At 47.4% G+C, this 25,570-nt stretch overlaps 1 protein-coding gene and 1 pseudogene across 3 annotated transcripts in view; both read left to right on the top strand.

The window, feature by feature from the left end:
- Positions 1-25,570, top strand: part of DAPK2 (death associated protein kinase 2) — a 124,145-nt gene that overhangs the window by 8,256 nt on the left and 90,319 nt on the right. The gene's annotated exons all lie outside the window — the stretch shown is intronic.
- LOC112393124 (heterogeneous nuclear ribonucleoprotein A1-like) lies at positions 24,009-24,950 on the top strand (annotated as a pseudogene).

The raw sequence follows: 25,570 nt of genomic DNA on the forward strand, positions 1-25,570 counted from the left end.
GGAAGTAGACGTTTCCCGTGGAATTCATCTGTTATCCCTTCTTAGTCCTGTCTCTCCCCCATTCCATACCTCAGAGCTATTAGAACTGGAAGAGACCTCATGCTCTGGGGTCCTCCATCTACAACAGGGTATGAAGGCCCCAGGTACCTCACAGCCTGGGGAGCCTTGGAAGAACCTCCCGTCCACCACCTGGTACATGCAACTTTTCTAAGGTTCTAAGGTGCTGGCTGGACATAGGGTGAGTAAGAGGCAGCAAAGGTCTGAGGCCTTTGGAATGGCTTGTCGTCCTAGGATTTGTGGTCTAGAGCAGGGGTCCCCAACCCCTGGCACCGGTCCACAGCCTGTTAGGAACCGGGCTGCACAGCAGGAGGTGAGTGGCAGGCAAGTGAGCAAAGTTTCGTCTGCGGCTCCCCATCGCTCTCATTACCGCCTGAGCCATCCCCCCTCCCCGTCCGTGGAAAAATCGTCTTCCACGAAAACAGTCCCTGGTGCCAAAAAGGTTGGGGACCGCTGGTCTAGAGGTCCGACGAGCTGGAAGGCCTTTAGAGGTCTTTCTTCCAAGACCCTCGTCGGACAGTTGAGGAAACTGAGCCTCAGAGAGGGGAAGAGTCTTGCCGGGGGCCATAAACAGGCTGGAACTAGAGCTGCCTTCAGATGACTGCTGGGCTTCAGAAGGGGCAGTGCTATCTGTCTCTCCTCCTCTCTTATTCACATAACACACTGTTGCGGGTGTACCTCGTGCCAGGCGTTGTCCGAGGCAGCGACGAACAAAATCGACGTTCCTGTCCTCTTGCAGCTTGTGTTCCATTGGCAACAAGTGATTGAGGGATCACAAAAGGACAAGTCACTATAGAGTGTGTGATGGGCTATGAAAGGAGAGAGAGGGATGCTCTGAGAGAGAATAGGGGATGTAGTTTGCCCTGGGTGGCTGGGGAGGCTGCTCCGAGGAAGTGGCTGAGGGTAAATGCGCAGGCAGGGGAAGCAGCATGGATGCAGGCCCCGAGGTGGGGAGAGCCTGGGACCTGAGCTGCTGTCAGGAGGCCAGTGTGGCCGTGGAACTTGAGCTGGGGGCAAGCAGTGCTAGATGAGGTTGGATATATAGCTAGAGGCCAGACCCAGCCTGCGAGCTCTCTGCCAACACAGACTGGTAGAGAGATTTGGCCTTTGGGGACACACAGTTTGAGGTCTGGGTCCCTTTCCTAGCAGTGCAACCTTAGGACAACTTACTTGACCTCTTTGAGCCTGAGTATTTTTTACCTGTAAGATAGGAATAATAACAGTAGCTACCTCGTGGTTGTGGGGGTTAAATGGGATGCTGGGTCTGTGGTGTCCCTCACAGAGCTGGGCACAGGGGAAGTGTTCAGTGAAAAAGAGCTTCTGGCCTTTGAAGTAAGTTTGGGTGTCAAGGCCCCATCTCCCACTTCTAGAGCCTCCCAGCAGGACAGTGTGGGTCTCTGCAGGAGGAACAGCAGGAGGGGTTGTTCTTATGTTTGGGAGGAGCTTTATGTAAACCTGTTTCCTTGGCTGTCTGTGAGCACCCTCCCCTAGACTCAGGGCTGTCTCATTGACTTTAGCTCCTCCTTAAGTCCTTACTATGCAAAAATGAAAATGAGTGAGAGTCACTTTTCCTTTTTTTACCTGTAATGACAGATGGAGCTCACACAAACATCATGCTGAACGAAGGAAACCAGATTCAAAAGAGCCCATAGGGAATAATTCCATCTGTGTCAAATTCAAGACAGGCAGAATGAATCCCTGGTGCTAGAAATCAGAATAGTGGTTATTCTTGAGGGACTAGTGACTGAAAGGGGGCATGAGAGGGATTTCTGGGGGACAGGTATTGTTCTATTTCTTGATCTGGGTGCCTGTTTCACTGATGTGTTAATTTCCTGAAAGTATGTTAAGCCATACTTGTATATGTACATTTTCTTGCAGGTATATTGTATCTGAACTAAAACTATACATTAACAAACAAGGAATCTTTAAGTCCACTCCCTGCCCTGGTCTGGTCCCCGAAGGGCATGTTTCTGATGCCTTTGGAGGCCTTGTATGTCCTTATCCTACAAATAAGAGAACATCTGTGAGAAAAGCTGCAGAATCCAGCTTTGGATGTGGACATCATGCCCTGGCCTGAGAGTCTTGGACACAGCTGGGGCCCACCTGGCCCTGCGCATCTCACCTGATTTTTTTTTTTTTTTTTTTTTTTTAAATTTTTCCGAACACGCAGGCTCAGCGGCCATTGCTCACGGGCGCAGCCGCTCTGCGGCATGTGGGATCTTCCCGGACCGGGGCACGAACCTGTGTCCCCTGCATTGGCAGGCGGACTCTCAACCACTGCGCCACCAGGGAAGCCCTCACCTGATTTTCTGGCTCACATTTCGGCCCCAGCCTGCTGGGGATGCTGGAGGTTGTCAGCTGTTTCTGGGAACAGTTGGAGAAATGCTGGCCTGCAGCTTCTGGCCTCTCCCAGCCTGGGTAGCCGCTGTAGGGCAGAGCAAGGCTCATAAAGAGAAACCTATCTAACCCCTCATTTTATAGATGAAGCTAAGACCACAGAGGGGAAGTGACTTGTCCAATGTCACACGGTGAACAGGTGATAGATCAGGGTGGGCACTGGTGGTCTGACTCCTACTCTAGGGCTCTGGCTACCACACCATAAGGACCCACAAAGCACAAACTTATTTTTCTCTTTAACTTGACTGCTTTTGGGGAGTGGGGGAGAATATGTGGTAGGGTAGTCTTTTTTCTTTGACCCTGAGGGTAGGGTAGCAGGGTCAGAGTCAGAAAGGTGAGCATTTGGGAAGGATTGATGTTCCCTGGGGAAGGGTGCTGGTGGATAGGCCCAATAATGACTACTGTGTGTCTAAGGGTACAAGGTAATTTAATGTAAGCAGCATATAATGATCAGTGGTTTCTTTTTTCCTATACTTATATTACTTCACTTAGATTTTTAAATTATTAGATGAAGCATAAAATCATAAAATGTTACTGTTGAACTGGATCTCAACAAGAATTTAGTCCAGATCTCCGTTTTATAGACAAGAAAAGTGAGGCCCAGAGAAGGGAGGTGATTTGTCCAAAGTCACAGAGCCAGCAATACAGGAGCTGAAACTTAAAGAAGCTTTTCAACTACACTGTGCTGGTTTAAACAAACAGAGGAAAACCTCTCTATATGTAAATTCAACTTTTATCCACAGCCCTCACCTCTCTCAGGGAGCCTCTCACCATTCATTACCCCACACATCCCATCATAACCTCCCCAGCTCCCCTGGTGAAGATAGCGGCCAGAAGCCCTGCTACGTATAGGAGGCTCACATGTGCAAGGCATCCTGCTAGGCACTTAACCTGCAGAATCCCCTTTTATAGGGATAGGAGCCTTGGGCCGTGGAAGGAGCCACTGCTCTCAAGCCTCACCCTTCCTAAACAGGCTGAGGAATTCCTTGGGACAGCTGCCTGCCAGATCTGAGTCTCCCAATGGGGTCCTCTGTGGTTAAGATCACCCACCACACATGCAGCTTAGCCAGAGCAACTTCTTTTGGGAGAGAAACAAAAAACCTCCAGGAAATGTGTAGAGCTCAGGTGTACCCAGGCTGGGTTCTATAGCCCAGTCTAGCCACAAAGCTCTATAGAAAACAATAATAATAGGTGTTTGGATTTACCTGTCTCTGTCCTTGGGAAAAAGCGTTTCCAAGATGAACTCAGAGGCGAAGGGGGTTTTATTATTTCTTTTCAAATTAAAAATTTTTTTTATTGTAGAAGTAATGCATGGCATCTGTCATAAACTTATGAACAGTTAGAGTAGAACTCCCTCTGTCCTCCCGCTAAGTCTCACATCCACAGGTAGACTTTGATGATAATTGTCTTCTGTTGCCATTCAGAACTTAGTCTAAGTAAAGCAAGTGTGAATGTAGACCCAGATGGGATCATACGACCAGAACAATCTACAACTTGCTTTTCTCACTTAATGAAATACATTGAATATCTTTTTACAGTATATAGATCTATGAGACTTACTTTGGAGGAAAGTTTTGTTTTTTTTTAAATAAAACGTTTAAGACAGTTTAAGCCAACAAAAGATTAGCAGCCTTAACCTAGCAACTGTTTTTAGTTCTGAGTCTTACCTTCTAATCTATCTATGGCTATTTCTCATGCCCACACAGCCTCTCCTCTTTTGTGTCTGCTTAAGGCCTGCATGTGCTCAGAGTTAACATTCCCCCAAGTGCTAAGCTCCTGGGGGCAGGTTGCCTAGACCAAGGGGAGCAGGAGAAATGCTCAGGCCCTGGGATGACCGGTGATGAGATTAGGCCTATCTCACATTTGTTTGTGCTGGGCTGTCAACTCTTTGAAGGCAGGTCCGCAACTGCTCTCCTATTTTGAGCATCACAGCAGCACTGGAACAGAGGCCAGAGGCCCCCAAATCTTCTGTGACTTCTCTTTGCTCTCGCTCTTCTCTCACTCTTGGAAAAATTAAACTTTTCCCTCAAGGTCAGGATCAAATGCCATCTCTCCTGGCAAAGCCTGCCATGACCCACTCCCTCTACACCTACCCCCTCTACCACACCCCCTCTATGGACTGTATTACCTCTTATTCTGGACCCACACCTCTATTAAGTGCTAATGTCATCATACCTCATGTTACATAGAAGGTTCACCTGGTCATCTTTCCTGCTGGACCCAGGGTCCTCCATGCTGGGCTCCTGCGTACTTTATCTTTTATCCGTTCATTTTCTGCCCCTATCCACCTCCCCACCACACCCTCCACCCTGCCACAACCCCAGTAGCGTCCAGCCCAGGCCTTTTACGCTTGATAAGCGCTCAACTCCCACAGACACCACAGTTAACTGCAGAGTTGTTTGGAACCTGCCTTGGTTCCAAAAGCTCAGCCAAGCCCCCAGCTCCCATAGGCCTTGGAATGCATGAACGTCCAGGATTCCCCAAACACAAAGTGAGAAACAAAACACACTCCATTTCCTGGACACATATTGTTTTTTTCTTCTTACTCTTTTTTTTTTTTTTCTTTTTGGCTGCCCCGCACGACATGCAGGATCTTAGTTCCCCAACCAGGGATCGAACCCAGGCTCCCTGCAGTGGAAGTGCGAAGTCTTAACCACTGGACTGCCAGGGAAGTCCCCATTACTCTTTTTTTTTTTTTTTTAATTGAAGTATAGTTGATTTACAATGTTGTGTTAGTTTCAGGTATACAGGAAAGTGATTCTGGCTATATATATATATATTCTTTTTCAGATTCTTTTCCATTATAGGTTATTATAAGATATTGAATATAGTTCCCTGTGCTATACAGTAGGCCCTTGTTGTTTATTTTATATATAGTAGTGGACACACATTATTGTATTTAATCCTGGTAGCACCTTGTGAAGCAGCTGCTATTCCCATTTTACACATGAAGAAATTCAGTCTCCAAAATGTTAGATAACTGGCTCAAGAAATACAGACCACCTGCCTTATCAAGGAGAAGGCAAGTGGGAAATTCCACTTCGTGCAACACAGCAAATCTCAGAGAAAGTCAGAAATAAAAGCCAGAAACTTCTCTAACCAGAGCCCTGTTTGCCTCCCTGGGCTGGGATTCTCGTGCTTGTCTGATCACACACATGCTTATATTTCCTGCTGCCGGAAAGTGAAAGTGACCGACATAAGTTAAGAATCTTCTGCCCTCATGTCAGTATCTGTGCCGAGTACTTCCCATCTTCTGGAACAATATGAGCTGGATCACATTCCCACTTCACAGTTGTGAAAACTGAGGCTCAGAGAAGTTTTACAGTGGCGGCTGGTCACTCATGCCAAAAAAGCTTTCTGACTGCTAACACCGAGCTTGTCTGTGCCGGGCCCAGGAAGCCCTCAGCTTGGTGTTAGTGGCAAGGAGGTCTTTTGGGCCACAGCTGCACCCCAGACAAGCCAATGGTTTCCAAAACATGAGTGAGTGTGTGTGGATGTGTAAGTGCACGTCTGTACTCATTGTCACAGTCCAGAGACTCTTCTCAGGCACCCACTGTGTGCTGGGCACCGTGATGGATAGAGGAGACTTAGGGCTCAGGCCTTACCCTGGAAGAGATTAGGGCTCAGTTGTGGCACAGGGGTACTCTCCTCCAAAGCTAATGAAATGAGACGTTGGAACAGGCCACAAGCTAATAGGGGGACCCCCAAACACGTGCCAGTTGTTCAGCGGAGGAAGCTGTCACCCTGTGTGGGGCAGCTCCTCACGGTGTAATCCTGGAGATGGCACATAACCACCTCAAGGTCAGGGCTCTGCCAAAGACTGAGAAGCAGCAGGCCCGGGCTTGGGCAAGAGGGCGCGTGGAGAGGGTTGAAGGGAGGGGGCTGCCAGGAGGACAGGCGACTGCAGGGGCCCTGGAGGAAGGAGGGAGGCGCCTTTATCACCCATTGTCAGGCAAACAAAGCACAAAGCCACTCAAACAAAGTGGCTGCATCGCACATGCTTCAGTCAGAAGCTGGCACATGGTGCAAACCGCTTGCCCCGAGGTAGCGGTCTCACTGAGCTCAGTTTGCATTATGAAAATTGTAAGAGCGAGAGGGAGGTCCTATGTGAGGATAATTGAAACCGTTATATACCTGTATCTACGGGACACACTTTCCTTTCTACTTATATATTGCCAGCCTGTACATTTTGCATTGTGTTGTTTTTTGACTCAACATTGTTTTATGTATACCTTTCCATGTATCCAGAGCCCATATAACCTAAAAATATTTTTGTTTCAAAATAATTTCAAATTTAATAGCAACATTTTCAGAATAACAGAACTCCTGTATATCCTTTATATACAGGAACTCCTGTATATCCTATTCTAGGAATAGGTGGACTTGAGCCTCCCAAATAGACATACCAGGTTTTAACACTTTGTCACCTCCTCCCTTGCTGTCTCCTTCCTTCCCCACTTTCTCCTTCTCCTCCTGCCTTTCTTCCCTCTTTTTCTTTCCTTCAGTTTCTTCTTTCCTTTCCTTCTTTCTTTTTGTCTGTCTATCTACCTACCTACTTACCTATTATTGTTTCCGAGCCGTTTGGGAGTTGGTTGTGGACATTATGCCTCTTTATCCTCAGTGCTTCATTATGCATCTCCTAAGGACACGGGCATTCTCTTTCATAACCACAGTACAACTTTCAAATTCAGGACATTTCACTCTGATACAATATTTTTATCTAAGCTATCATTCTTGTTCCAATTTTGTCAATTTTCCCATTAGTGTTCTTTAAAAAATTTTTTTTAATTTTATACAATTTTAAAAGGTTAAACTCCATTTACAGTTATTACAAAATATTGGATATGTTCCCCGTGTTGTATAATACATCGTTGTAGCCTATCTTACACCCAACTATTTGTACCTCCCACTCCCCAGCTAGTGTTTTTTATTTATATATTTATTTAAAATATTTTATTTATTTATTTGGTTGTGCCGGGTCTTAGTTGCAGCAGGCGGGCTCCTTAATTGCAGCATGCGAACTCTTAGTTGTGGCATGCATGTGGGATCTAGTTCCCCAACCAGGGATTGAACCTGGGCCCCCTGTATTGGAAGCTTGGAGTCTTAACCACTGTACCACCAGGGAAGTCCCCCAACTAGCAGTTTTTCTCCCTGCTAAACAGGATCCAGTGAAGATCATATATTGCATCTCCTTGTCATATATCTTTAGTCTCCTTTAATCTGAAACAGTTCCTCAGCCTTTCTTTGACTTTCGTGACAAGATATTTTTGAAGAATACTGGCCTTTTAAAACAGATACAGTCCGTATGTTTTCATTAACTTCATAATAATCTGCTATATAAACATCCCCAATTTACTAAACTTTCCCTATTGTTTCTCACTACTAAAAATAAGTGTTTCTGTGAACATATTTGTTAATTTCCTCTCTCTGCATTATTTCTGTCAGTGTATTCTCAGAGGTGGAATATAAGGTCAGAGGTTATGGCTGGTTTGTGTAATGGCTGAAACTAGAAATACTGAACCAGTTTACCAGGTCACCAGCATGTGCTTATTTCCTTATGGCTTTGCCGATACCCTTTCATTATTTTTGTGTAGTTTAAGAGTTTTGTAAAGATAGCTTAATGTTTTCACTGTGGAGAAATTTAAAGTGGTTGAAGTCTTCTCCCTTAATTCCAAATCTTGTTCTCTGTGCTACTTTACCTGTTTTCATGGTGTTTCTATTTCACTTTCATATTTTGAAGTTCTGATAGCAACACAAGGCAGGTAAGGCAAGTATAATCATTCCCATTTTATAAGTGATGAAAATCAGGCCCCGTCAGGACTAGAGGCAGAGGTCTTCCTGTAGACTCATGGTGTTGCCTTCCTCCCCCGAGAGGTAGAGGGGATTCAAGGTCTTTGGGGGACCCCAGAACTCTGGCAAAGGGTTCCACTTCTTTGTCTCTACTTTTAAAAGCTGGCTGGAATGTTTTTTTTTTTTTTTTTTGGCCATGCCCCACGTAGCTTGTGGGATTTTAGTTCCCAGACCAGGGATTGAAACTGGGCCCTCAGCAGTGAAAGCCCAGAGTCCTAACCACTGGACCACCAGGGAATTCCCTGGAATGGTTCTATAAGAAAGTTTTCTGTGAGGTGCTATTGGGAGAGGGGGTGCTTGGGGAGCAGTGTGTTTTGAGGGCGAAGGCGAGAACTTGGTTTCCCTGTATTCTCCCTTGCTGGGGAGACCAAGGTGAGGGGTAAGAGCCGCGGCCAGTGGTGGGAGTTAGGGCCTTAGGTACCCATCACCTCAGCTGCAGTAAAGCACAAGGGCTCTGGCAGTGCAGGTGGGAGGTCATGTGAAGCCCTCCAGAGCCTCCCACAGAGGAGATGCTGCAGCCTTCAGAGTCTCTCTTCTGGAGATTGCTCTAGCCCCAGAGCAGCCTTCAACAGGCTTTAAAGCCCAAGGACTTTAACCTGCAAGGGCTCCAACATTGTCTAGTTCAGGGGATGGGAAACTATAGCCCTACAGTCAAATCCAACCTGCCACCTACTTTCAATGGCCCTGGAGCTAAGAATTTTTTTTTTTTTACAAAGTGTGTGGTTGTTTTTTTTTTAACTTTATTGGAGTATAATTGCTTTACAATGTTGTGTTAGTTTCTGCTGTATAACAAAGTTAATCAGCTATACGTATACATGTATCCCCATATCCCCTCCCTTGAGCCTCCCTCCCTCCCTCCTTTTCCCACCCCTCTAGGTGGTCACAGACACGGAAAGAATGGGTTTTATAGATGACCAGTTGCAATAGATTTGATGGCTGGAGCACTAACTTTGGACCCCAATTAGGCAAACTGTTATCTGCCCCTGCAATTCCATTCTTCTCATGGCAGACCTGTATTACAAAAAACAAACGAAACAGAATAAGACAAATGCAATTCTTATTATATTTTGAGTTTCATCAGTTAAAATTTTGTGGAAATTTAGTTTTCTCCTTTGTTATGTAAGTTCCAACTCTGTGCTTCCAATGCAGGAGGTGCAGATTCGATCCCGGGTCGGGGAATTGGGATCCCACATGGTGCAGGGCCAAAAATACTACTACTAATAATAATAATAAATAATAATATCCTGGATTTTATTTCTTGGCTCTCAATGCCTAAAGTATTTACCATCTGACTCTTTGTAGAAAAAGTGTGTCTACTCCTGATCTACTCCAGTATGGTTTACTAGTTAAGCAGCAAAACTTCAAAAAAGTGACTTATTCTGGGGTGGGGGACAGGATAGAAACAGATCAAAGTGAGGTGCAGTTATGTAAAAGGAGGAAGAAGAGGTGAGCAGCGGTCCACCTGTGCTCCTTCCCTGCCCTCCGTCTCACACAGCCTGTGAGGAACCTCCGAGAAGCCCAGTTTCAGAACCACTGTCCATGTCAGTCTGTCCTGTCCTGCAGGGAGTGCTGGGGTGGAAGACGGGAAGGGAGGTCTGGGTATTAGGGATTGTGCATCCTCTCTAAACCTGGCCCTGCACTGGTCATGGGCTGTTACCTAGTTTAACCCTCTTGCAGCCCTACGAGGTGGCCGGTGTTTCTCCCACTTTGCAGATAAGGAAGCCGAAGCTTGGAGAACTTAACTAACTTGCCGAGGGAAATGTCAGAGCTGGGATTTAAACCCATGACTTCTGACTCCTGGTCAAGTGCTCTTTGGGGGGGGTGGGTACCAAGCTGCCCAAGATTTTTCTTTCTGCCTGTGACCCTGGGCTCCCCTCCAGAGAACAGGGGAGGAGGTGGATACTGTTGTTTAGTGGTTTATTGGGGAATCTGCTGAGAGCCCAGTTGTCCTGGTTTAATCCATTTCCACGGCTGACACTGCTCCCCTGCCCACGCCCACCCCCTGGCTGCCTGCGTCTAAGCCTGAGACCTCAGTGCCCTAATCTTGAATCCTGAGCTGCTGGTCCTTGGTGGCCTGGCCACAGGGCCTGGAGGGTGATGAATTATCCTTCCCTCCTGGGGGTGAGGTTTATTTGGCACCCTGGGCCCAGGGCCCACCAGCTAAAGAGGAGAACTTGGCTGCTCAGGGGCTGCAGTATGGTCCTGGGAGGCAAACGCTCCTACTGGTGTTTTGGAGGAGACAGGGAGACGGGGCAGAGGGGGAAAGGCAGCTGAGGGCCCCAGCAGGAGGACGGGCTCGGGGCAGCAGGCTGATGAGCCCTAGCCTGGTGGTGACTACTCCGGGCGCTGCAGCCACAGGGCCCAGGTGTGATCCTGGCTCTGCTACTGTGAGCCGCTGGACCTGGGGCAGCTTCACGCTCATAGGCTCCGTTTCTTTGTGCTAAGATGGTCCCATTTCTCACAGGGTTGTTTTCCAGCCTTCTGGGGTCCCCTCCTTTAATGTCCAAATAAGAATAATGAGCATTCCATTCCAGGACAACAGGAAGTCCTGTTCCTGACTGAGCATTTCTGGGTCTCCCCAGGGAGGGCTCACATCCTCCTTGATGCCGTAGGTCTTTGGACTCAGGACCTCTTTCTCCTTCGAGACAAGGCAGCGCTCCCTCTGTGACCCTGTCTCAGGCACGGACTCAGGCCCGTTTCTGAGTGCCTGCCTTGCCACTGAGCCTGCTTGCAGGATAAACTGAGTTTCGGGTAGTGAGAGGAATTTCTGCACAGAGAAGGAAACAACTTCAAGTGGGGTAATAGATACCTCCGCTCCCCTGACTCCTGCCATCTGCCATGATGCTGGGGCCTTCCAGGACCCCTCCCCAGGCCCGAGATCTGCTACCATCCTTATACTTACCTCCCCAAAGAGATCCCCTATTCTTTCACAAGTTTAGGTCCTTGTTACAGCCTCTCCCTGAAAGGACCCTGGGCCTCTCTTTTCCAGAACCAAAGATCCTTTAAAGTTTTTCCCATGCAAAAAGCCATCTCTGACCATCCCCCCCACCCCACCTCCACCCCATTTCGGAGTCTTTTGCCTTCCTTATTACCAGTAACAGTTCTGAGCAGCTTTCAAAGTGATTCTTTTCCCATTCCTAGCACAGATGTAAGGAGCATAGCCTGGCATGTGGGAAGTACCCAGCAAACGGTTGCAGATACGGACAAGGTGATGCTAAAAGCCCAGCGGTCAGTTGTTTTGAAGAGCTGATAGGGAGGAGCTGGGTTGGGCTGCTTCTCCTCTGTTACCTCATTTGATCATGAGCCTCCACATTGGAGTAGGTGGGCAGGGAGGAAGTCACCGTCCCCATTTTACAGATATGGAAACAGAGGCGCAAAGACCCAGCCCTACCCTTGAGAGCAGGGCGGCCAGGTGGAGTGGAGATAAGGCTGGTGTCCACAGGGGTTTGTAAACACAGGTCCAAGTAGCAATCTTGAAAAGATTTCTTAGAGAAGGAGATTGTGTAAGACACCTTTGGACCCAGCTAAATCAGCAGTGTTTCCAGAGTTTGGAATTGTGAAATTCTTTCTGATGTTTCAGCTGAGCCCTGATGTAAGAGCCTTCCTGGGGTCCACACATGCCTCTGAGATTTCAGCTTTCTGCTGGTCAGGAAGCACTGCCAGGCCCTGGCTAAGCCGGTTTGGCTCCACCAACTGCCACCCCAATTCCCCTGGTTCCCAGTGTTGTTACCATCCAGGAAGTTCTGCGGCTGGACCATCTCCGGGGCAGCTGATCCACCCCTCTCCAATACACAGTCAAGAATTTGTCTCTCAGGCTCAGGTATTAAACCTAGGTGCGAATCCCAGTTTTACTACTCACTGCCTGTGTTACCTTGGGTAAGTTACTTCACCTCTCTGAGCCTTGGTTTTCTCATCTGTGAAATTGAGAACATACCACCTACTTTATCAGGCCAGGATTTGAACCTCCATCTCTCCTGACTCTAGAGGATTGAATGAGATTATGAGCGAAACATGTAGCACAGCGATTGTCATCTTGGGTAGTATATATGAATCACAGAGGAGGTTTAAAACAAACACACATGTATACATGCCAGGGATTCAGATTTAGAAGGTCTGGGGTGGTGCTCTGGCATCCATATTTTTTAAAGTGTCCCAATTTGTGTAGACTGTACACCTGGATCCAAGATCACTTCTTCAAAATGGTACTTGAGACACAAAGTAAGCTCCCAGAGCTGTTGGTTTCCTCCTTGCTTCCCTGATTGAGCAAGTCTATTATCCTCTATCGCAGTGGGCCATGTTACTTTTACCTCTGTGTTCGTTCACAAAGACCCCTGCTGGGATTCCCACCCACCCCCAACTTGTGCATGGTGTCTGCCATACCCGATATTCCTTTCTTGCTAAAACTGCCCTCTTTCCTTTTCCGCCCTGAGCCCCTCACAGCCCCCTGCCCCATAGAGTGGAGCTGGGCTTGCTCTTGTGCAGGGGTGGCCCCCTGATTGGAACAGGGATGGTCACTTGACCCAAGAGTGACCCATTCATTGGCTATTTGGTGTCCTATGAGATGGCTGGGCTGAAAAAGCTCTGCTCACTAGGACCAGTGATATATTAGACAAAAGCCAATTAGATGGCCTCTCTCTGAGACTTGATGCACAGTGAGGAGGGAATGGGGCTGCCACAGAAGATGCAGTGATTCCACGAGCTAATTCCTTTGTGGCTTCTAGGTTCATTTTCTCTTCCTGTGTGTATCCTTCCAGTGACCGCCTTTTCCTCAAAGAGCCTAGGTTGCATGCCTTCCCTGTGTTGTCTGTGTCTCACCTGTGCCCGGAGCCCTGCTCCAGTTCTACCCATGCCCAAGTTCTGCTTCCTTACAGAGGCCCGTCCTGACTACTGCAGGCATGTTGACTGCAGGCAGGGTTGGGTACACCTGTTCTACATACCTACAGCATGTTGTGGATTCCCTAGTCGTCATTATTTGCCTTTGAGTCTGTTCCCGCCGTCTCTGGCATCGCCCCTTAACAAAAAGCTACCCTAAAGCAGCTTGCAGTCCAGTGAGCTTTCCAATCATAGGATCTGGAGGTCATTCTCTTTTATCTCCCAGTGCCTTACCCAGCGATAGGCACATAGTAGGTACACAATAAATGTTCGAATGCGTTCTGGTTTCAGTTGGCTCCCAGGGTCTCTATTCTGGCTTTGCACTGTGACGTTAATCAAGTTTCTCTTCCTCTCCGGTTCTCAGTTCCATTTCCCCCCTCAGCTCTAAAATGTCATGATGCTATGAAATACGCATCAAACATCTATTGGGTGGGAGATGCTTTGACGGGCATAGGGAGGGGTGGAGAGGGGAGTGAGTGCAGAGATGTAGTTTATACCTTCTAGGAGCTTAAAGAGAGGTTGCAGGGGCACATAAACAAACCAACAAATAACCTCAGCAGCAATTCAAGAGCTGTCAGAACATAGTGCAGCCAAAAGAACGTTCCAGACAATCTATGTGATACTAGTTCAGAACGTGGTTATCTCCATGGACTGGCACAGTCAGAACAGGTTTTGGGAGGTGAGAGCTAAGTGAGGCACTGAGGGATGGATGGGACTTGAATAGGCCGAGCAGTGAGTGTGGGCATTCTAGGAATTGGTGGACTTGAGCCTCCCAAATAGACAGGAAAACCCAAGGTGTGTTTGTGAGAGTGGGTCCCCCGGAAACTGGATGACGTGTTCTGATAGGGAAGCAGTGCATGAGCCTGGAGTAGCAAGGAGGGGATGGACAAAAGTCTAAGCTGCCATTAAAGTTTTACTAGTGTTGGTATTGATCACAGTGAGGGGAGGTGGGAAGGATGAGGGGAAGTTAAGACTATGGTTGATTTAATTGTCTTTTACTTATACTCTCTGTATTTTCTTAAAAAAACCATTAAACATGTATTTCTTATGTCATATAGAACAAATTGCTTTTTAAGTATTTCATGCTCAGGAGTTTGGACTTCATACTGGTTTTAAGCTGGAAGAAAGGTTAATGGGATTGAATGGGGAAAAGGGTCATGGGGGACTTCCCTGGTGGTGCAGTGGTTAAGAATCCACCTGCCAATGCAGGGGACACGGGTTCGATCCCTGGTCCGGAAAGATCCCACATGCCGTGGAGCAACTAAGCCCATGCGCCACAACTACTGAGCCTGTGCTCTGGAACCCACAGGCCACAACTACCGAGCCCACGTGCCACAACTACTGAAGCCCGCATGCCTAGAGCCCGTGCTCCGCAACAAGAGAAGCCACCGCAATGAGAAGCCTGCGCACCGCAACGAAGAGTAGCCCCTGCTCGCCGCAACTAGAGAAAGCCCACGCGCAGCAGTGAAGACCGAGTGCAGCCAAAAATAAATAAATAAGTTAATTAATTAAAAAAAGAAAAAGGGAAAGGGTCATGGGAGGTGGCCCAGTGAGGAGTGAATCGCTATAAAGAATGTAAGGGGGGCTTCCCTGGTGGCGTAGTGGTTGGGAGTCCGCCTGCCGATGCAGGGGACGAGGGTTCATGCCCCGGTCCGGGAAGATCCCACATGCTGTGGAGCGGCTGGGCCCGTGAGCCATGGCCGCTGAGCCTGCGTGTCCGGAGCCTGTGCTCCGCAACGGAAGAGGCCACAACAGTGAGGGGCCTGCGTACCACAAAAAAAAAAAAAAAAAAAAAAAAAAAGAATGTGAGGGGATGAGGACCTGGAAGCTTCTCAAGGGAGGGATGGAGGCTTCACTGACTTGTATCCTTCACACAGAAAGAAAGGACTCAGTAAACCCTTGTAGAAAGATTAGCAAATCAGGGTGGCAGCCCCTAAGAGAGAAGGTAAAGTGATGGTAAGGATTCACACTGGTTCCTGCAGTGAGTCTCCCATCTCTTTTGCCAGAAAAATTCTGGCAGATACCCTGGGAGGTTTGGAAAGAGCCATTTGTCATTGTCCTCACTGGGCCACCTCCCATGACCCTTTTCTTTTTTTTAGATTAAATTTATTAATTTATTATTAATTAATTAATTTATTTTTGGCTGCGTTGGGTCTTCATTGCTTTCTCTAGTTGCAGTGAGCGGGGGCTACTCTTCGGTGCATGGGCTTCTCAAAACTTAAAACTATTCAAGTGTTACTAACTGCAGGTGCTCATTTAACAATAACAGTGTTGTACATTTCTTTTCTCTCTGCGAGATTGCCCAGAAGCCTATAGCATTGCCAAGATTGTCCAAGCCTTTTTAAAAAAAAATTTTATTGGAGTATAGTTGATTTACAATGTTGTGTTAGTTTCAGGTGTACAGAAAAGTGAATCAGTTATACATATACATATATCCACTCCTTTTTAGATTCTTTTCCCGTATAGGTCATTACAGAGTATTGAGTAGAGTTCCCTGTGCTATACAACAGGTCCTTATTAGTTATCTCTTTTACTTTTAGTAGTGTGTTTATGTTAATCCCAACCTCCACCTTTTCCCTTTGGTAACCATAAGTTTGTTTTCTAAGTCTGTGAGTCTGTTTCTGTTTTGTAAATAAGTTCATTTGTGTCATTTTTTAGATTCCACATCCAAGCCTTTAATGACATGTTCTTTTCCTCCTTCTGAGCATCTTCTCTCTCATCTTCCTTCCTTTCTTCTACTAGTTGTACTCAGCCCTCAAGTCCAGTGAAAAGTCTCCTGTCCTTCTGAAGCCTTCCCATGGGTATTTCGCCCAGCCTCAGCCATCTATCCAGCTTCCAGCATCCATAGCCCTTACAATCTCTGCCTCATACATAATTGTTCTGAAGCAGAAGGTTTCCTGGAGGTTCATTCTGTATTCTGAGCCAAACTGTGAGCCCCTTGTAGGCAGAGGCCAAGGTTTATCATTCTTAGTGTTCCCACCACCTCTAGCATAGAGCTGGATCCATAGTAGGTGCTCAGTAAACACAGGGGCTGGTGTTAACCATAAATTGTACTCAGCCAGCACTGCGCCCCTGAGGGCTTGAGTTTGTGTTTCCAAGCCCAGGAGAAGGTAGAAATGCAGTGGCATTATTTTCATCACAGTCCTGTTCACACGACCTTCTTTGTTTTCTTGCCTGGAGGGGGTGGAGCAGGGGAACAGGCCAAGTGTGCAGAGCTGTTTGACATCCCAGCAGCTGTACAGAATGCTCACTTGTTCTCCCCTTTCATGTGCCAGAATTGCCGCACATCACAGCTTCTTCCTGCACTGGTGTTAGCCTTGTGGCCTCTGTCCTGCTCCTGCTTCTCCAGGAAGTGGGTGAGCCTGGTTCTGCGAACCCCAACGGGGTATCTAGTCCCAGATATAGAAGATGCCAGAGCTTTCCCTTGTGGGCAGCGACCAATCTCAACTGAGGAGGTGCCGTGGAAGTTCCAGGTCATGGTGGTGGCTTTCTTGGGGTTTTCTGAGGATAAGAGAAATGCAAAGATTCATCTGTGGCATCTGAGCCACCAGCCATGGACTTAAAGACCTTGATTCAAGTCCCACTTTAGCTGTCAATATGCTTTGTGACTTTGGGCGAGACACCTTCCCTTTCTGGGTCATGCAGCACTTTGGTGGTGCAAGTGGAACCTGATTGCAGGTCTCCTTGCTCCTGGTGCTTCCTCTTTCTCCTATTCCACAGAAACACTACAGGTATTTGATATCACACCAAGTCACCTACCCTTTCGCTTTTGACTTGTTCCTGTTAGTACCTGAGGTGCTCTTGAGAGTAGGGACTTTCTTCAGAGGCCTGCTGTCAGAGATCTACCCCCAAAACATGATTCTCCTACATTTCACTCCTTTCAGCCTCAGACTTCTTGGGGCTATGTGATGGGTCTGTTTGTCTCTCTTTTTTAAAATTAAAGTATATGGGCTCCCTTGGTGGCGCAGTGGTTGAGAGTCCACCTGCCGATGCAGGGGACACGGGTTCGTGCCCTGGTCCAGGAAGATCCCACATGCCGCGGAGCGGCTGGGCCCGCGAGCCATGGCCGCTGAGCCTGCGCGTCCGGAGCCTGTGCTCCGCAATGAGAGAGGCCACAACAGTGAGAGGCCCGCGTACCGCCAAAAAAAAAAAAGTATAGTTGATTTATAATGTTCTGTTAGTTTCTGGTGTACAGGAAACTGATTCAGTTATACGTATATATAACATATTCTTTTTTCTTATCCTTTTCCCTTATGGTTTATTACAGGATATTGAATATAGCTCCCTATGCTATACAGTAGGACCTGACCTTGTTATTTAGTGTCTGTCTCTTTTGACAGCTGCAAAGAGATCCTTCCAGAAAAGGTGGGCCAAGTGACACTGCTTTGTTGAAGCAAGGAATAAAGTAGATGGATGAGTGAATGAATGAATGAATTCTAGCAAGAGGCAAGAGAATTGGTGATGCCATGCGATCGCCTGAATCATCACTGTAAGAGACCAGGGCAGTCTTGGGAAGACCCCTCTGTGAAACTGACCATCTTAGGGCAGCACTTGCCCAATTTCCAGTCCTGGTGCAATGGGTTCTGTCCCCCACCGCCACCCCAGCTCTCTCTCCATGTCGATGCATTCAGCAAGACCGTGAAGCGAGAGCTGGGGTGGGAGTAAAGGCGTCCTGGCTTTGGTTCTGCAGCTGTATGTGCTTAGACAAATCCTTTCCCTCCCCAGGGGATCTCGGTTTCCCATCTCTAATGTTTAAGTGCCTTCCAGCACTAGCCTCCTGTGACTTTATGACCATGTGAAGCATCCTTGCTGGGTCAGAGGTCACCTACTCACCAGGGCAGGAGTCACCAAGGGCCATGGCACAGTAAAGCCTCCGGTGCCACTGAGACTGCTGTTGCTGAGATTAGACAGGGATGCTTGGCATCGAGGCTGTGCCCAGGGCCTGTTTTAGCAACACGGCTAGTAAATATTGACTCTGTGGCACGAAAATGGAAAGCAGAGATGACTGTGTTAACTCACTCAAAGGGTAGAAGTTCACCAAGCCCTGATAAGACAAGATGTAGTTACGCAATCTGTGGGCGTATCATTGACAAATAGTTGTTTAGGGCTGGGGAGAGCTGAAAATAGGACAAGGAAGCCTTCACGGCTGATCCACGGCTGCTGTCCTGTTGGCATAGGCTGGCCTGCTGGTTCATCGTTCATTTTTAAGTGAATGGATACTTACATTCTTGAAGGATAGAGAAAAAGGACTGTAAGGAAATACACCAAAACATTCACTGTGACATTCTCTAGAGATGGTGAAATTGCCAGTAATTAAAAACTATTCTTCACAGTCTACAACAATCACATTGCTTATTATCAGAAAAAGGTAATGTATTAGAAATGAAATACTATTCAAGTGTTACTAACTGCAGGTGCTCATTTAACAATAACAGTGTTGTACATTTCTTTTCTCTCTGCGAGATTGCCCAGAAGCCTATAGCATTGCCAAGATTGTCCAAGCCTTTTTAAAAAAAAATTTTATTGGAGTATAGTTGATTTACAATGTTGTGTTAGTTTCAGGTGTACAGAAAAGTGAATCAGTTATACATATACATATATCCACTCCTTTTTAGATTCTTTTCCCGTATAGGTCATTACAGAGTATTGAGTAGAGTTCCCTGTGCTATACAACAGGTCCTTATTAGTTATCTCTTTTACTTTTAGTAGTGTGTTTATGTTAATCCCAACCTCCACCTTTTCCCTTTGGTAACCATAAGTTTGTTTTCTAAGTCTGTGAGTCTGTTTCTGTTTTGTAAATAAGTTCATTTGTGTCATTTTTTAGATTCCACATCCAAGCCTTTAATGACATGTTCTTTTCCTCCTTCTGAGCATCTTCTCTCTCATCTTCCTTCCTTTCTTCTACTAGTTGTACTCAGCCCTCAAGTCCAGTGAAAAGTCTCCTGTCCTTCTGAAGCCTTCCCATGGGTATTTCGCCCAGCCTCAGCCATCTATCCAGCTTCCAGCATCCATAGCCCTTACAATCTCTGCCTCATACATAATTGTTCTGAAGCAGAAGGTTTCCTGGAGGTTCATTCTGTATTCTGAGCCAAACTGTGAGCCCCTTGTAGGCAGAGGCCAAGGTTTATCATTCTTAGTGTTCCCACCACCTCTAGCATAGAGCTGGATCCATAGTAGGTGCTCAGTAAACACAGGGGCTGGTGTTAACCATAAATTGTACTCAGCCAGCACTGCGCCCCTGAGGGCTTGAGTTTGTGTTTCCAAGCCCAGGAGAAGGTAGAAATGCAGTGGCATTATTTTCATCACAGTCCTGTTCACACGACCTTCTTTGTTTTCTTGCCTGGAGGGGGTGGAGCAGGGGAACAGGCCAAGTGTGCAGAGCTGTTTGACATCCCAGCAGCTGTACAGAATGCTCACTTGTTCTCCCCTTTCATGTGCCAGAATTGCCGCACATCACAGCTTCTTCCTGCACTGGTGTTAGCCTTGTGGCCTCTGTCCTGCTCCTGCTTCTCCAGGAAGTGGGTGAGCCTGGTTCTGCGAACCCCAACGGGGTATCTAGTCCCAGATATAGAAGATGCCAGAGCTTTCCCTTGTGGGCAGCGACCAATCTCAACTGAGGAGGTGCCGTGGAAGTTCCAGGTCATGGTGGTGGCTTTCTTGGGGTTTTCTGAGGATAAGAGAAATGCAAAGATTCATCTGTGGCATCTGAGCCACCAGCCATGGACTTAAAGACCTTGATTCAAGTCCCACTTTAGCTGTCAATATGCTTTGTGACTTTGGGCGAGACACCTTCCCTTTCTGGGTCATGCAGCACTTTGGTGGTGCAAGTGGAACCTGATTGCAGGTCTCCTTGCTCCTGGTGCTTCCTCTTTCTCCTATTCCACAGAAACACTACAGGTATTTGATATCACACCAAGTCACCTACCCTTTCGCTTTTGACTTGTTCCTGTTAGTACCTGAGGTGCTCTTGAGAGTAGGGACTTTCTTCAGAGGCCTGCTGTCAGAGATCTACCCCCAAAACATGATTCTCCTACATTTCACTCCTTTCAGCCTCAGACTTCTTGGGGCTATGTGATGGGTCTGTTTGTCTCTCTTTTTTAAAATTAAAGTATATGGGCTCCCTTGGTGGCGCAGTGGTTGAGAGTCCCCCTGCCGATGCAGGGGACACGGGTTCGTGCCCTGGTCCAGGAAGATCCCACATGCCGCGGAGCGGCTGGGCCCGCGAGCCATGGCCGCTGAAACAGTGAGAGGCCCGCGTACCGCCAAAAAAAAAAAAAGTATAGTTGATTTATAATGTTCTGTTAGTTTCTGGTGTACAGGAAACTGATTCAGTTATACGTATATATAACATATTCTTTTTTCTTATCCTTTTCCCTTATGGTTTATTACAGGATATTGAATATAGCTCCCTATGCTATACAGTAGGACCTGACCTTGTTATTTAGTGTCTGTCTCTTTTGACAGCTGCAAAGAGATCCTTCCAGAAAAGGTGGGCCAAGTGACACTGCTTTGTTGAAGCAAGGAATGCCGTCCCATGACTGGGCTCCATAAAGATTTGTCATACGAGTAGATGGATGAGTGAATGAATGAATGAATTCTAGCAAGAGGCAAGAGAATTGGTGATGCCATGCGATCGCCTGAATCATCACTGTAAGAGACCAGGGCAGTCTTGGGAAGACCCCTCTGTGAAACTGACCATCTTAGGGCAGCACTTGCCCAATTTCCAGTCCTGGTGCAATGGGTTCTGTCCCCCACCGCCACCCCAGCTCTCTCTCCATGTCGATGCATTCAGCAAGACCGTGAAGCGAGAGCTGGGGTGGGAGTAAAGGCGTCCTGGCTTTGGTTCTGCAGCTGTATGTGCTTAGACAAATCCTTTCCCTCCCCAGGGGATCTCGGTTTCCCATCTCTAATGTTTAAGTGCCTTCCAGCACTAGCCTCCTGTGACTTTATGACCATGTGAAGCATCCTTGCTGGGTCAGAGGTCACCTACTCACCAGGGCAGGAGTCACCAAGGGCCATGGCACAGTAAAGCCTCCGGTGCCACTGAGACTGCTGTTGCTGAGATTAGACAGGGATGCTTGGCATCGAGGCTGTGCCCAGGGCCTGTTTTAGCAACACGGCTAGTAAATATTGACTCTGTGGCACGAAAATGGAAAGCAGAGATGACTGTGTTAACTCACTCAAAGGGTAGAAGTTCACCAAGCCCTGATAAGACAAGATGTAGTTACGCAATCTGTGGGCGTATCATTGACAAATAGTTGTTTAGGGCTGGGGAGAGCTGAAAATAGGACAAGGAAGCCTTCACGGCTGATCCACGGCTGCTGTCCTGTTGGCATAGGCTGGCCTGCTGGTTCATCGTTCATTTTTAAGTGAATGGATACTTACATTCTTGAAGGATAGAGAAAAAGGACTGTAAGGAAATACACCAAAACATTCACTGTGACATTCTCTAGAGATGGTGAAATTGCCAGTAATTAAAAACTATTCTTCACAGTCTACAACAATCACATTGCTTATTATCAGAAAAAGGTAATGTATTAGAAATGAAATACCCTTTTTTGAAGAGTCTGAAGGAGCTTTCAGAATCTTCTAAGTACTTCAGATCTTTGTGTTTTGCCTACTGGACATTGTATGGTAACGTAGCTCTCAAAAACAAGAAAACTCCATATGAGAGAAGGTACTCTTCAGAATAAGCCCTGATCTAAGCATGTTTATGTATTGATTTGTACCCATGAAATCAGAACGTGGTGGGATAAAATTCTGGTCACTTGAGATAGCAGGATTTTTTTTTTTTCTATGTAAACAAACACTGCTTTGAGTGCTTTCTGTTTGCCAGCCCTGTATTCTACAGTGACCAGGCCCGGCTTGGCCCAGAACTGGGCAGATCTGAGCACAGGGCACTCTGGTAAGTGGTTCCAGTGGTTCTGGTAAGGTAGCAGGAGCCAGGTATGGAGGAGGGACTAGGCCTTAGAATTTGGAAGGCAGGAGTGGGAGTGCCATTATATTAATAACAATAATTATCACTGATTAAACACCAACCATATGCCAGGAACCTTCCACATATTACTGATCCTTACAAAACTTTGTGTGATAGGCATTCGCTACCTTTTAGGGATGAGGAAAGCAGGGCTAGGAGAGTCACCTCCCAAAACTTCAGGGCCCATCAGCAGCAGGCTCTGGATTCAAACCCACATCTGCCTGACTGCAAAGCATTTGCTTTTCCCACCCTGCCAGGCTGCCTCTCAAGCAGTTTAGGGTTTTACAGGAGAGCACAGACACCTGCAAAGGGAGCCTGAGCCAGCAAGATGCATGCAGTCTCCATCCAGGACTGAGGGTCTTTGGAGGAAGACGCAGCCCCAAGCGTAAATCATCTGCGAGTAGCTACAGGTAGCATCCTTGTGTGCCAGCCCTGACCCCAGGACTGGGTCCATCTGCCCTCCTCGGCCCTGGGGCCACCCAGTGGGGCCATTGGGGCCACAAGAACCATGGGACAGGTGAGCCTTCTTTGAGGTTCCTTCTGGCTAGTCCAAACGGCCCTTCATCCTCATCATCCCTTGTGCGATGGGGGAGGTCATTTGTTGGGGGGGGCAGTTGAAGTTTGGGGCTGCACAGTCAGGGCCTGTGGAGGAGGAGAAATTGGTCTGTAGGCCTACTTTGTACCTGGTTAAAACAACCAGTAAAAGAGTCTCATGGTGGTTTAGCTTTGTAGCTGGATCGCTAGAGCTAATTTCTGAGTCTGACCAATCGCCTCTTTCGGCCCAAAGATCCTGTTCTCACAGCCCTTGGGACTGGCCAGGAGCCTCACTTCCTCGCCCAGCTCCTCTGGAAATCTCTCTACTGTAACCTACCTGGAGAATGCTTCGTCTACCCCTTCACCCTGGAAGGCTTGCCTTTTGAGAATGAATGCCTCACAGTTGAAGTTCATCAGTTAAAGTTGGTCTCCACTTATTTTGTTTTCTTAGGAGAAAGGATGTGAGTTTTGGGGGAGGGGCTGAATTGTGGTATGTGGTGTTTTTAAAAAACTATGTTTTCAGCCCAAGCAGCTGAGTTGATTGCAGCCCAGCAGCACCCGTTATGGAAATGGCTTATCTTGTGGTTCTCCAGAGTTGTGGCTAGAACATATTTGGCTTCCTGGCAAAACCATATAGGATTTTGAAATTTGATGGAGAAGCCTTCAAAGTTACCAAAATTGAAAGGAGTCGTGGCATCTGTGTTCTCCTTCTGGCCCAGGGGTCTGGGTTTCTCTGAGGCTCACACCAATGTGAGTATCTGTTTTTTGACATAATAATGATAATCGTAATAATCACCTACATTTGTATAGAACTTTACAGTTTATGAAGAACATTCACATACATTATCTCATTCAATTCTTGTGGCTACATTTCTAGATAGGCAGGGACAATTAACCCTATTTTACAGAAGAGAAAATGAGGGCTCAGAGACGTTAAGTGACCTGGTCACACAGCTAGGAAGAGGCAGCATCAGAAGTTGAACCAAGGTTTTCTGACTCCAGACCAGGAAAGGCAGGGAGGTTTGCATCCAGTTTATGATGTGGACCTGCCATTGTGTTGGAATGCAGGCTCCCTGGGCACAGGGAGATGCAAGCAACCCAAGACTGTCCCGGGCCCAGCAGAGCCAGCCTCTGTAGAAGATGAGACGACCTTCAAGGTGCAACCTTCAAAGGCTCTTTCTGAGCCTTATGGTAAGTGGGTCTTGGCCCCCTGTAGACCAGCAGTGGGAGGACCCCATATTAAGAGCTCATAGAGCTTTTCTGCCCGTGGATGCCACCGAGTAAGCATCGTTGACGTCTCCCCGCCCCCTCCACTGCCGTCATGTCTAAGTCAGAGTCACCCAAAGAGCCCGAACAGCTGCGGAAGCTCTTCATTGGAGGTTTGAGCTTTGAAACAAGTGATGACAGTCTGAGGAGCCACTGTGAGCAGTGGAGAACGCTCACAGACTGTGTGGTAACGAGGGATCCAAACACCAGGTGCTCCAGAGGCTTCGGGTTTGTCACATATGCCACTGTGGAGGAGGTGGATGCGGCCATGAATGCAAGGTCACACGAGGTGGATGGAAGAGTGGTGGAACCAAAGAGGGCCGTCTCAAGAGAAGATTCTCAAAGACCTGGTGCCCACTTAACTGTGAAAAAGATTTCTGTTGGTGGCGTTAGAGAAGACACTGAAGAACATCACCTAAGAGATTGTTTTGAACAGTATGGGAAAATTGAAGTGATTGAAATCATGACTGACTGAGGCAGTCGCAAAAAGAGAGGCTTTGCTTTTGTAACCTTTGATGACCATGGCTCTGTAGACAAGACTGTCATGCAGAAATACCACACTGTGAATGGCTACAACTGTGAAGTAAGGAAAGCCCTGTCTCAGCAAGAGATGGCTGGTGCCTCATCCAGCCAAAGAAGTCAAAGTGGTTCTGGAAACTTTGGTGGTGGTCATGGAGGAATCTTCAGTGGTCGAGGTGGCTTTGGTGGCAGCCGTGGTGCTGGGGGATATGGTGGCAGTGGGGATGGCTATAATGGATTTGGTAACGATGGAAGCACTTATGGAGGTGGTGGAAGCTACAGTGATTTTGGCAGTCACAACAATCAATCTTCAAATTTTGGACCCATGAAAGGAGGAAACTTTGGAGGCAGAAGTTCTGGCCCCTATGGTGGTGGAGGCCCATACTTTGCCAAACCCCAAAACCAAGGTGGCAATGGTGGTTCCAGCAGCAGCAGTAGCTATGGCAGTGGCAGAAGGTTTTGATTACTGCCAGGAAGGAGTGTGCTACTACAGGCTTATCAACTCTTAAAAAACAAAATTCCAGTTCAAGCTCATGGCTAAAGGGAGCATCCTTATGAGGACCTTTATCTGAGCCACTGTGCACTTCATTTTCACTGCCATGCAGTAGTCATTAGCTGCTATGCAGCTCGAATTAATCATTCAATTTTGTGAATGGACTTTTTAAAAATAAAATGCATTTAACTTTGGGGAAAAAAAAAAAAAAGAGCTCATAGAGCCCTGGGGTTAGCTGCTTTTGAACTTCGGGGCGGTAATTCCCACCTGGGACATACTGTCCTTGTCCTGCATGGCATAGGCAGGAGAGAGGGTGTCCTTGGCAGGGCAGGGCCCCGTGGGTCAGCCAGGCTGTGGTCTCCTGCAAGACCGCAGCTGGCACAGGTCCCTGACCATGTGGTGCCCTCTCCTGCCGCCTCACCACCCTGCAGGGACCTGCTCTGCTCTTCTGCCCACATCACCTCATCCTTTCCTGCCCACCTCCTCTTAGGACGCTTCCTTTCTCCATGCCCCTTGCTTCTCTGGTAATTTCTCTCTCCTTCCTCAAAGGTGGCGCATCTTGTTTTTATTTAATGGTCTAGACTTTTCTGAGGGATCAGATCTGT

This window comes from Neophocaena asiaeorientalis, unplaced genomic scaffold, assembly GCF_003031525.2.
Source record: "Neophocaena asiaeorientalis asiaeorientalis breed wild unplaced genomic scaffold, Neophocaena_asiaeorientalis_V1.1 scaffold264, whole genome shotgun sequence".
In the NCBI taxonomy this organism is placed as follows: Eukaryota; Metazoa; Chordata; class Mammalia; order Artiodactyla; family Phocoenidae; genus Neophocaena; species Neophocaena asiaeorientalis.